We start from the raw sequence: 10,288 nt of genomic DNA, 5'->3' as shown, positions 1-10,288 counted from the left end.
AACATGACAGATGCCTTTCTTTTTATCTCTTATCATCAAGGCCGACAAACTTGAGGGTTTAATAGGTTTATCAGTCTGCTGATGGATAGCTTTTCCACACTGAGAACCGCTTGTCTTCTCGATCCTGCTCATCTGCTCACTGCACAGTTTATTTTTCTCCACAAAGCCATTCTTTGAGTGCAAGCCGAGGACTCTTACTGAGGGAGTGCTCAGAAGAGACGTTCTCCGAGGTCAGACAAGCAGGGTTGAGGACATATGTGGGCTCCATTGAACCGAAGCACTTCTACCACTCCTATACTGACGATTAGCAGACGCTCATTTCAGAGTAACCCCCACGAGCAACTGGGACCGGGCTCACTTTCTCCTGAGGAAACGACTCCAGTCTTCCATGCAGGTGTAGGCTACTCGGGCTGGTGTAGGTGTGGTAAGAGCACTGTCTGATTCAGGTCAGTGAAAGGGCTTAAAAAGCAATGCATAATTACACACTCTGCAAATCAAGTATGAAAACTTTAGGATAAAATTCCTCCACTCCTATATAAAGTGATGATGCAGTTATTTGCAGCTGCATATGTAGTGAAAAGCTGCCAGATTCAATTATACCCTATAAATACAGCCTTAATAGTCATTGTTAAGGCTGGTTGGTTCACAATTGTCATGTGATGCTGGTGCCTTGAACCAATTGGATGTCTGGTGCGATAAAAGAGGTTCTTTAATGGCTTCTTTGACTTAAATCCTTACTAATCATTTTAGAGCTGTGACAAAGATTCGGCTGCCTGGGGGTAATTTTATTTTTAAGCTGCCTATACAATGAATTAAGCTCACACCACCGGGATTTGAGCATGCTTCCTTTGTTTCCTTAACAGCATATTTTAAAAACTTCAGGGATAAGAGGAACTGGAAGAATTTGCAGTTTGTCAGAAGTGGAAATCTATGTGGTTTTAAGAGATCTGGAGGCATCTGCTATGTTGTGAAGATAATCATATCTAAACAAACTGTGCATATGTCTCAGTATATGAAATCAAATCAGCCCTTCAGAAATACATGTTGGACTTTTTTTTTTTTTTTTACACTCAGCAAGTGACATCTACCACCAGTCTGGCAACTCATCTGCTCTCACCCACTCTACCATCTGTTGCCCACCTGATCCCCACAAGCAACTCACCTGCAGTCTACAAGCAGGGTCACACTTACTGATTGCTTTCTATTCAAAAGGGCCTGAAATAATATTGAGGGGCAGATAGTTACAGTCATTATTGATTATCATTTAGCCTTGATTGTTGTGTTACTATATTAGTGGACACATGCAGGATTCAATATGTGTGTATACATGTGAGCCAGGAGTTCAAGATTGCTATGCCATGCATCCTTTTATTAATCTTAGTCTTGTTGTGCTCCTTCACTCTATTCTCCAGCATTGTGCCTTCCCATTTCTCTTTCCTTACCTTTCATTTCCTTTCATAATTCAATTAATAAATATTTTTAACTTTTTTTTTCAAATTCCACAAAAGGCTTTCTAAGCTCTCTGCACTGTAGCTGTGTTTTTTTGCAGAGCGATATCAATTTAGGTTTTTTATGAACGATACCAATACTGATAATTGGTGATGTAAAAAATCTGATATATATATAGAGATAGAGATATATGCTTTGCCTGACTCTGCTTGGATTTACTGGTTGTTGTCTTTGTGACATTCCAAACATGTATTGTCTTGTGGACAAAGTATGCAACATCAACCCTTATAACACGGTTGAATGGTGTTTCTCCTTGCTCTTCTTTACATTAAATTGTTTAAAAAACACCAACAAATTGGCAAATATTTAATATTAGCCAATAATATCAGCCTGCCCATAAATCAGTTAGGACAATATTGTTTTCTGTGTGTAACTCTGTACACAGTCCCTGCCACTTGGTTTGGATGTTGTCAGCCCAGTGAATAGACGTTATCAGTCTCATAGTGCCAGTAGGTGGCTGTCTCTGCATAATAAGACCTGGTTTCATTCTCTCAGGTAATCAAAAGTTAGCCATTGTTTTTCTATGGCAACAAAGTTCATAAAATTAGACTGCATATGTGGAAAAGGAGTAAATTAACCAACTCTCAAAGCTGCACATAAGTTCAAGACTTGTCTTTTGGACTTTAGTATTTTGTATTTTGATCTAACTCGCTGTTATATCGTCGTTTTTTTCTGAATTAAAACCACTTGATTAAAGTTGGAAAAATATCACAATTTGGTTTAAAATACAATTTTTGTACAACATAAAGAACATGCTTCAAACCTGCATGAGCAGGTTATCCATGGCATTCAACACTGGAGATTTAGAAGTTCTTTAAGAAAACCATGAGATGTCTCCTTCATAACCTGAATGTTTATCACTGAATGCAGTCTGCTGAGCAGTTAAAAATGCATTAAGCCTCTTGAGATATAACATCTCATTTTCAAAGGGGTCAAGTAGGTTTAGGAGGGGGGTGCCTACTGGTAGCTGCAAATAGACACCATTTTCATATGTCTAGCTTGAAGGACTGACTTGTTTAAATGAAAATCTGGTTCTAGCTCACTGTCTACCCTACGACAGTTGGAACGATGCAACTTATTGAGTTGATCACAAAACAAGACACAATCAAAGATATCAAGGCAAATCAAGATATCGCCCTGCCTTAGCTGGAGATTCTGTTTTTAATTTAAGCTCTAGCTTGGTGTTTACGTTAGCAAAGACATCAAATACTTGAATTTAGTCTTGCAGAAAATCAGATCTGCTTGACACAATACAGCTTATTTGCTGTAGTCCTCAAAGCCCCTCACTGAGCAAAACTGGGTCTCTTCCATCTTCCCGAAACAACATCATATTCCAAAAATGGAAAACACACACGCACATGCACACGCACACACACACACACACACACACACACTCAATTACAAAACCATCTGTCTTGTATAAAAAAGGAGAGGAGAACACTAGCATCTGCTCTATCAGAGACCTTCCAGTAGAAGCTACGTGTCACCCTCCCGCCCTGGCTTTAACTTGTCCCCATTCTCTAATTCATCAATCTTCAACCACTGATGCTAATTTTCATGTGTTCCAATCCGTTAATGAAAACAGCCACCCAGACACATTCAGCCATGAGCCAAGCGGTACAGCAAAGATGAGGGGTGATGTTTATGTTCTCCCACCCCACCATCGCCGCAGGGTGCTATTAGCCCACAGAGTACCGAAGGATCTATGATGTACTATGATGCTAATTGTGTTCATTCGGCTGCAGCTTCCACAGCACGAATGAGTAAATCCGGTATGAAGACAAAACCCCAAGATGCTCCTGTTGTGACTTCATTAGTATGTGCACCTGAATACTTTATTGTTCTTATGTAGTACTGGCAAGAAAAAAAAACAATCTCTGTAGACGAATTTAACAAAAGAAGCAATGTTTCCTTGTTGTTTCCAATTTCAATATATTAAACACCAATTCTGAAAGAAAAATGACACATCAAATGCATACTGGAGGTAATAATGTACAAGTTCTCCTATGGGAGCCTCATAATAGTTAAAGTAGGATACTTGTATGTTTTTCCAGTTGAATTTAACAACTAATCAACAGAGAAGTTTATTTTTCAAAGTTTATGATTATAAAATGTAATTTTTACAATGTTTTTCTTTATTTTTACATGAAATAATTGGATCTGTTAGAACAAGAACAGGAATTCAAAGACATTTGAAATTAGGAAATGGTAAGTGTAATTTTTTTCAACGGGATTCTATTAAGTTTATGAAAAAAATTGCAAATGTATCAATAATGCTAACATATTATTTTGTCACTAATTAAATCACATTAACCTAAAAAATGGCAAAGTAAAAAAAAAAATTAAATTAAATTAAATGTACTATATTAATTCATCATTACTATTAGTTGCACTTTGCTTTACAGGTTGGATCTCGTTTGCCTTCAATATTAATTCTTAATTGCACAAATTCAACAAGGTGCTGGAAACATTCCTCACACATTTTGGTCCATACTGACATGACAACATCCCACAGGCGCAGCAGATTTGTTGGCTGCACATCTACAGTATGCATCTCCTCCATCTCTCCAAAGGTGCTCTATTGGATTCATATCTGGTGAGTGTCGAGGCCATTTGAGTGCAGTGAGTTGATTTCATTTTCAGGGCACCATTTTGCGATGATTTGAGCTTTGTGACATGGTGTGCTATCCTGCTGGAAGTCGCCATCAGAACATGGTTGAAGGCTTCAGATAGAATGAACATGGTCAGCAACAACACTCGGGTAGGCTGTGTGTGTGAGGCTGTGCAAACCATGGCCTCAGATTCAGCTTCTTAGCTGACTTGAGTGGTACCAGTTGTGGTCTTCTGCTGCTATAGCCCACCTGCTTCAAGGTTTAACATGAGGTGCATTCATGCATTTTTTTCTCTTTTTCTGACCATTCTTGGTAAACCATAGAGTTGACTGCGTGGGGGAAATCGCAGTAAATAAGCAGTTTCTGCAATACTCAGAACAGCCAGTCTGCCACCAACACCTATGCTACTGTCAAAGTCAATTAAGTGACCTTTCTTCCCCATTCTGAATCCCAATTTGAACTTCAACAGGTCACATTTATCATGTCTACATACCTAAATACACTAAGTTGCTGCTGTGTGATTTGCTGTTTGGATAATTTAGTTAATGAGCAGTTGAACAGGTGTATCTAACAAAGTGGCCATTCGCTTCATGCACATATATTCTTTCTTCATTTATTTTTCTGGTTTTAAAAGTTGACCTAATTATGCCTGTAATTCTTCCTTGAGGTTATTTTCCACTGTAATAACCTCAAGCTCTAATCACAGCTATACTATGGAAAAGAAAACCTTTTCAGAGAATGAAACTAATTTAAATCCTTGGTGTTATATAAGGAAGCTGACCTGAACCCTGATCCCCAATCAGTCTGAAAACAACATCATACCTGTCTCTGGTTTATAGATCGTTCGATCATTTAAGTCGACAGCGGTTAGACTGAGAATACACCGAAACCAAAACTTCGAGCTCCATCGCCTGACTTCTCGTCTAATGGGCTGTGGATAAATGGGAGAGCGGGAGAGTGATGGTGACAGTGCATCTGCCATGAGTAATGGCTCAGTGCTGGCACTGCTCTGACAGGCCGGGGAGTTTTCACAGGAGACTGGAGGTATGTCGTCTGATGTCTCATGGGGGAAAAGCTCACCAACAGCAGTCATGCCCACAGTGCCAACATGCAACACCTGCCATGCCATGGGATAACAATTATAGTACTACTATTATAACACTATTTACAGCTGCAAGAACATTTAAACAAACCCGGTGTTCGCTACTTTTAAAAGAGAAGATTATTTTAGGTAACATTTTTAAATAAAGAGAAAAGGAACTGAAGGAATTGTTGACTCGTCATATAAAAGCTGAGGTGATATGTAATAGCGGTACTGTTATATTCAAGTGTCTTGATGTAGTTCAGACTTTTCATTTCATTTTTCAAACCTGTGCTTTTCCTTGCTGTGACTTGTCAAAATGTTTTCAGTGAAAAGCTTTAATATAATTCGGTACCTGTCAGTTACAACTGTGTACAATCTTTTTTTTTTCTCTATTAATTCTCACCTGTGTATTTTTTTCAGTGGCCTAACATGGGCTGGCTTTGGCAGGAGATCGTATAACTGCAGAGAGCTTCGTCACGTACGTTTTAGAAGAAATTAAAACCTTAAAGGCAGTTAAAGTTAGATATGTTTTCTTGCAGTCTTAGCTCTCGCTGTGTTTTCCTGGAGATTATAAAAGAACAGAGAGTTAAATGCTGACTGGAGCTTTCGAAATGTAGGTTAGCAGGTTGATATTAGCATTCTGGTGCCGCCTCGCACAGCACAATTATAGGCTTCCTGTTCACTGCAACAATTATTAAACCTGCAAATATTTTCTGTGCTCTAAAGTACTTTCCTATGCAGGGTCAATTTTTTCAGAATTTTTTCATAGGGGTGACCATATGGAGGCTACAAAAATATTGGGGTGGCACACCAAAAACAGAAGATCGTGAGGGATGTACAAAGTGACACAATACGAATGACAAAAACTGCATATGTAGTAATAAATAACAAGTTAATGTTTCAACTCATTGTAGGCTGTCTTCCTCTCGCTTGTGCTCACATTTACTAAAATTATTACCATCTTTGGATAGTCATGCCAGGGGGCGCTAGCAAATTTTGGGTGTGGCCAGTGCCCCCCTTGGCCCCCCCTTGGTGGTGCCCCTGGGTCAGAGTGGGCGCACGGCATCAAGTCATATTGAATCACGCTGCAAATGTTAGTACCCCAAGGAAAACCCCCACAAAACTCACACTTTAAATTCTGCAGTGACACACAGTGCCATTCTTATTGCCTCCAAAAAGATTCTACCCACTCATGGACTGTTTTGCAGCCAGGTGTGGAAGTCACTAGTGACTTTCTGCAGCATATAGAACAAGCATGTATGCATTTAATTAAACACTACGCAAAGAGCAGTGCTTGTTTGTTTGTTTTTCACTGCATAACAGGGACACTGGGCTCAGTTCCTTGAAATCACAATGAATAAGCAAATCAGGGTTGGAGTCATTTACATTACATTGCATTTACATTTGAGTCTATATTATGTAGAGGTGGAAATCCCACAACAGAACACTATCACAATAGTTCATTCATGATATGATATATTTTATTTAATAAAATATCAACATTTGGTGATATCTGATATCAATCAGATATCAGTCTGCAATCGAATGGGATCACGTTAGCAATTTCATGCAATTTCTTCCTGATAATACAACAATTAACTGTGATAAATTGTCAAAAAATCCCATATTTTCTATCTACATATATTTCTTATCTACATTTCTGTCTATCATATCTACATAGACAGATATTCACATTTAACTGTTACAATTATGTCAAACTGCATCTGTTTGCAGAAATGTTGCCTCCTATCAAGCAACCTGTGCAATTACAACCAAAACTGGTGCTTGTGACTGAACTATTAGCTTGCTCTGAATTAGGAGGCAGCAGTGGGACGGTTTTTCGGCTGAGCAGATTTAAAGTAAATTTGCTCAACTAACATTATCCCAGGATAGCGGTGCATGAGATGAGCCCTCTTGTTCATAATATTCACAGAGAAATCTAATTTATTTTTAAAAATGCTGCTATTTGGTGTTCCTGTATCGATACACCGTCATGCAAAATACTGCGATACTATGCTATATCAACTTTTCTCCCACACTTGTGCTGTTATAGCAAATACGTTCTGTTTATTCAGCTCCACGTTCATCTCATCCACAGACACAGACCACACTGTAGCTTCAGAACAGTTTCCAGCACATTCACATCTGCAATCCCACACTGTAAGCAACTTGTCTGTTAAATTACAGTCAGAACTAGTAGAATTTAAACAATTATTTACTTTTCATCCTGCCTACATCTATACAACAGCAGAAATGTTCTGTATTGATTCTACGCTTTAATGTATAATACTGACAGCTGTTTGGATGCATTATACTATTTTTTTAGTATGCCCACCATAATCCCCACAGTAAAATCACACGTCGTCCCCAGTGTGCCCTAAACTCAGTTTCTTGTCTTTCTTGGACTGCGGCAGGACATCAGCTTTGTCACAACTCCCTGCTGTATTGCACATTTCCTTCCATGCAGATGATCACTACAGCATCTACACCATCATGGCCCATCGCTAATTAACACTTAACACTGCATCACACCATTCTAACAAAGTGCAAACACACAAAGCACTCACATAACCATTGTAATACGTCTAGATGAATGGCAGAAACGCTCACATTCCTACTGATGTTGGAGTGCTGTCTAATCTTTCGGTGACTGCAGTATTCTTTATTTCTAAATGCACATTTTGCAGTATTCAGGTGCACTCACTGAGAATCATAGATTTCTACCTTTTACAGCATTTTGTCTTAAACTGTCTACACTTTAACAAACTTCCAACTCACAAGTTCATTAGAACATGGCCAACATTTGCTCAGTAATATTCACTAATCATTAATGACAAAGGACTGCTAAATGCTACTATTACAATTATATGGCAAGGTGAACAACATTTTTTTAGCTGATGTAGTAATAATAATAAGATTGGGTTTAATATGACTGCTGATGTATATTTCAAGCAAATCTTGAAAAATATTAAAGGCTGTCCTCGTCTCTGTGCCTTTGTCCTCCAAACTCATGTATAATGGTTTCGTTTTATCGACTATAATCAGTCGAGCTCTTACCCTACATCTCAAAATCTCCGATATGAAATCAAGGGCGGCTTAAGCTTCCCTTTAAGTCAAAACACTTGAAATGACACCGGGAGGATGGAGGGGGGAGCTGAGCTACAGCTGGCAGCATCACCAGCAGACATCAAGTAATCCGCTCAGCGCTTTCACGGGCCTGCCCGCACCGGCCGGCAGCACCGACCCTGCTGCACCAGCAGCTTCATTCAACGCCAGGGCCCACCGACAAACCGCTTTCCCTCCCCTCCTGTGGCTTTGATGCTACTGCTCCTCAAGATGCAGTGCGGCTAGTGCACGCACTGCAACGTCTGCCTCATACTCGGCGGCATCCAAAATAATACCGGGCGTCCATATTGCTGTGTTACCGCAAACCTGGGCATCCTGGACCAGCCAGCATCACAGGGACATCGCGGCAGATGACAAGACTTGACACACTCGCTGCACCATTACCCTAACCCTTATGTCGTGGGGGGGGATGAAAGAATAAAGACACCCCCCTCCTTCACACCCCCCACTCCATCTTTAAAGAAGCAAAAGAGATGAGAAACACTCACCGTTTTCTACAACCCGACTGTTGTTTCCTCCACCCCGTCAGTGAAATGTGTGTTGATGCTGCTGAAAAGGCTGAGAGAGGCGCGCGTGTGTGCTGTGGGTAGGTGTGTGTGTTTCAGAGTCTGTGTCCGGCTGGTGCGTGTCCGCTCCCCCCCCCTCTCAGCCGCTGCTACAGCAAGCTGTGGTCCACACGGGTCCTCCGCTCTCCCCAGCAGCTCCCCTACCGCTGTCAAAACCAGCAGCGACGGAGATCGTCTACGCTCAGAGAGGATGACGCACTCCTCTCACAAAAAAGGGACCAAGCTTTAGCCCAACATTTGACTTTGTGCTTTAAACATTGTATAAACAAGGCCTACATGCCATGAAAACTTTTATGCCATTTACCCCAGCAGGAAAAGAAGCTCATCAGCATGTTTTCATCGTAATGGAGAAACAACAGTAAAAGCTAAGATTTCTGTCAAATAAGGTAACACAGACTGTAAATACTCTGTCAGGTACTTAATTAATATTATTAATCTATTGATTTTAGTCTAATATAAACTAGTAGTAATCTAAAACCTCACAAAAAGAAGACTATTTTCTTTTAAATCAGAGTGAGACTCCTTTGCTTTAATGTTTTCAGTCGTTATCAATGTGACGCAGATTTAAAAAAACAAAAACAACAACAAAAACAACAACAAAAAAACACCCAACTACAGCGACCCCTCTTTAATGAGCGCAGCAGAGGGGCCTGCGGGCGAAGGTGCGTGAAACAAACAGTCCTGCCGGGATGTAAAGGCTTTATTTCTAAAACGTTGAAACCATTACTTTAGTAAATTATCATTAAGCTTTGTTTGCTTTATAGTTTTGGCACTTATTTTTAAAGACCTTACATTTGCAAGATTTAGATGTTGAGACATTGAGCAGTTTAGTCATTGGCACTTATGTTGGCTTTGCTGCCAGTGTTTTTCACTGGCACCTTCAAAAGTCTCCATTCAGTATAAAATTAACACAGTGTGCTGCTAATAGATGTTTCCCAGTGTCACGTGCCTGGACTGGACAGATGGCCTATACAGATATGAACAAGGCCTTGCTGGTGTCAAACACTCCACTGCACATTACATTTTCATTACTGGCCCGCCATCCCACTACATATTTTAAACTGCAGATCCTTCTTCTTACATGACAGCTGTATGCGTGAACACTCCTCACCTATCCCACATAACTCAGGTCGTGTCATGTCAGGGACACAGGAAGTATGTCTTCTATAGACTGCAGCCATCAACACCAGTAATCTACAGACTCACTATCTCTCTCTCACTCACCATCACATACACTACATACGCTACTAAAAAAAAAGGAACACTTTTCAATCAGAGTAAGCAGTTAAACTTATGGTATAATGAAGTGAACAGTTAAGTAGCAGAGGGGGGTGCTAATCAGTTTCAGTTGCTTTGCTGTTACTGAAAAAGGAGCAACAATGACACAACTC

General features: G+C 40.0%; 1 protein-coding gene across 1 annotated transcript in view; it reads right to left on the bottom strand.

Annotated features, from left to right (window-relative positions):
- Positions 1-9,058, bottom strand: part of nrcama (neuronal cell adhesion molecule a) — a 67,034-nt gene extending 57,976 nt beyond the window's left edge. Inside the window, exon 1 of the mRNA XM_005725206.1 lies at positions 8,820-9,058. The gene's annotated coding sequence lies outside the window, so the exon portion shown is untranslated. The remainder of the gene's footprint in view (positions 1-8,819) is intronic.
- Between the last annotated feature and the right edge of the window lie 1,230 nt (positions 9,059-10,288).

This window comes from Pundamilia nyererei, unplaced genomic scaffold (genome assembly GCF_000239375.1).
Source record: "Pundamilia nyererei isolate P.nyererei 1_Seehausen unplaced genomic scaffold, PunNye1.0 scaffold00014, whole genome shotgun sequence".
NCBI classification, from domain to species: Eukaryota; Metazoa; Chordata; class Actinopteri; order Cichliformes; family Cichlidae; genus Pundamilia; species Pundamilia nyererei.
The sequence above is the reverse complement of the archived record's forward strand: the minus strand, read 5'-3'. Positions and strand labels throughout refer to the sequence as shown.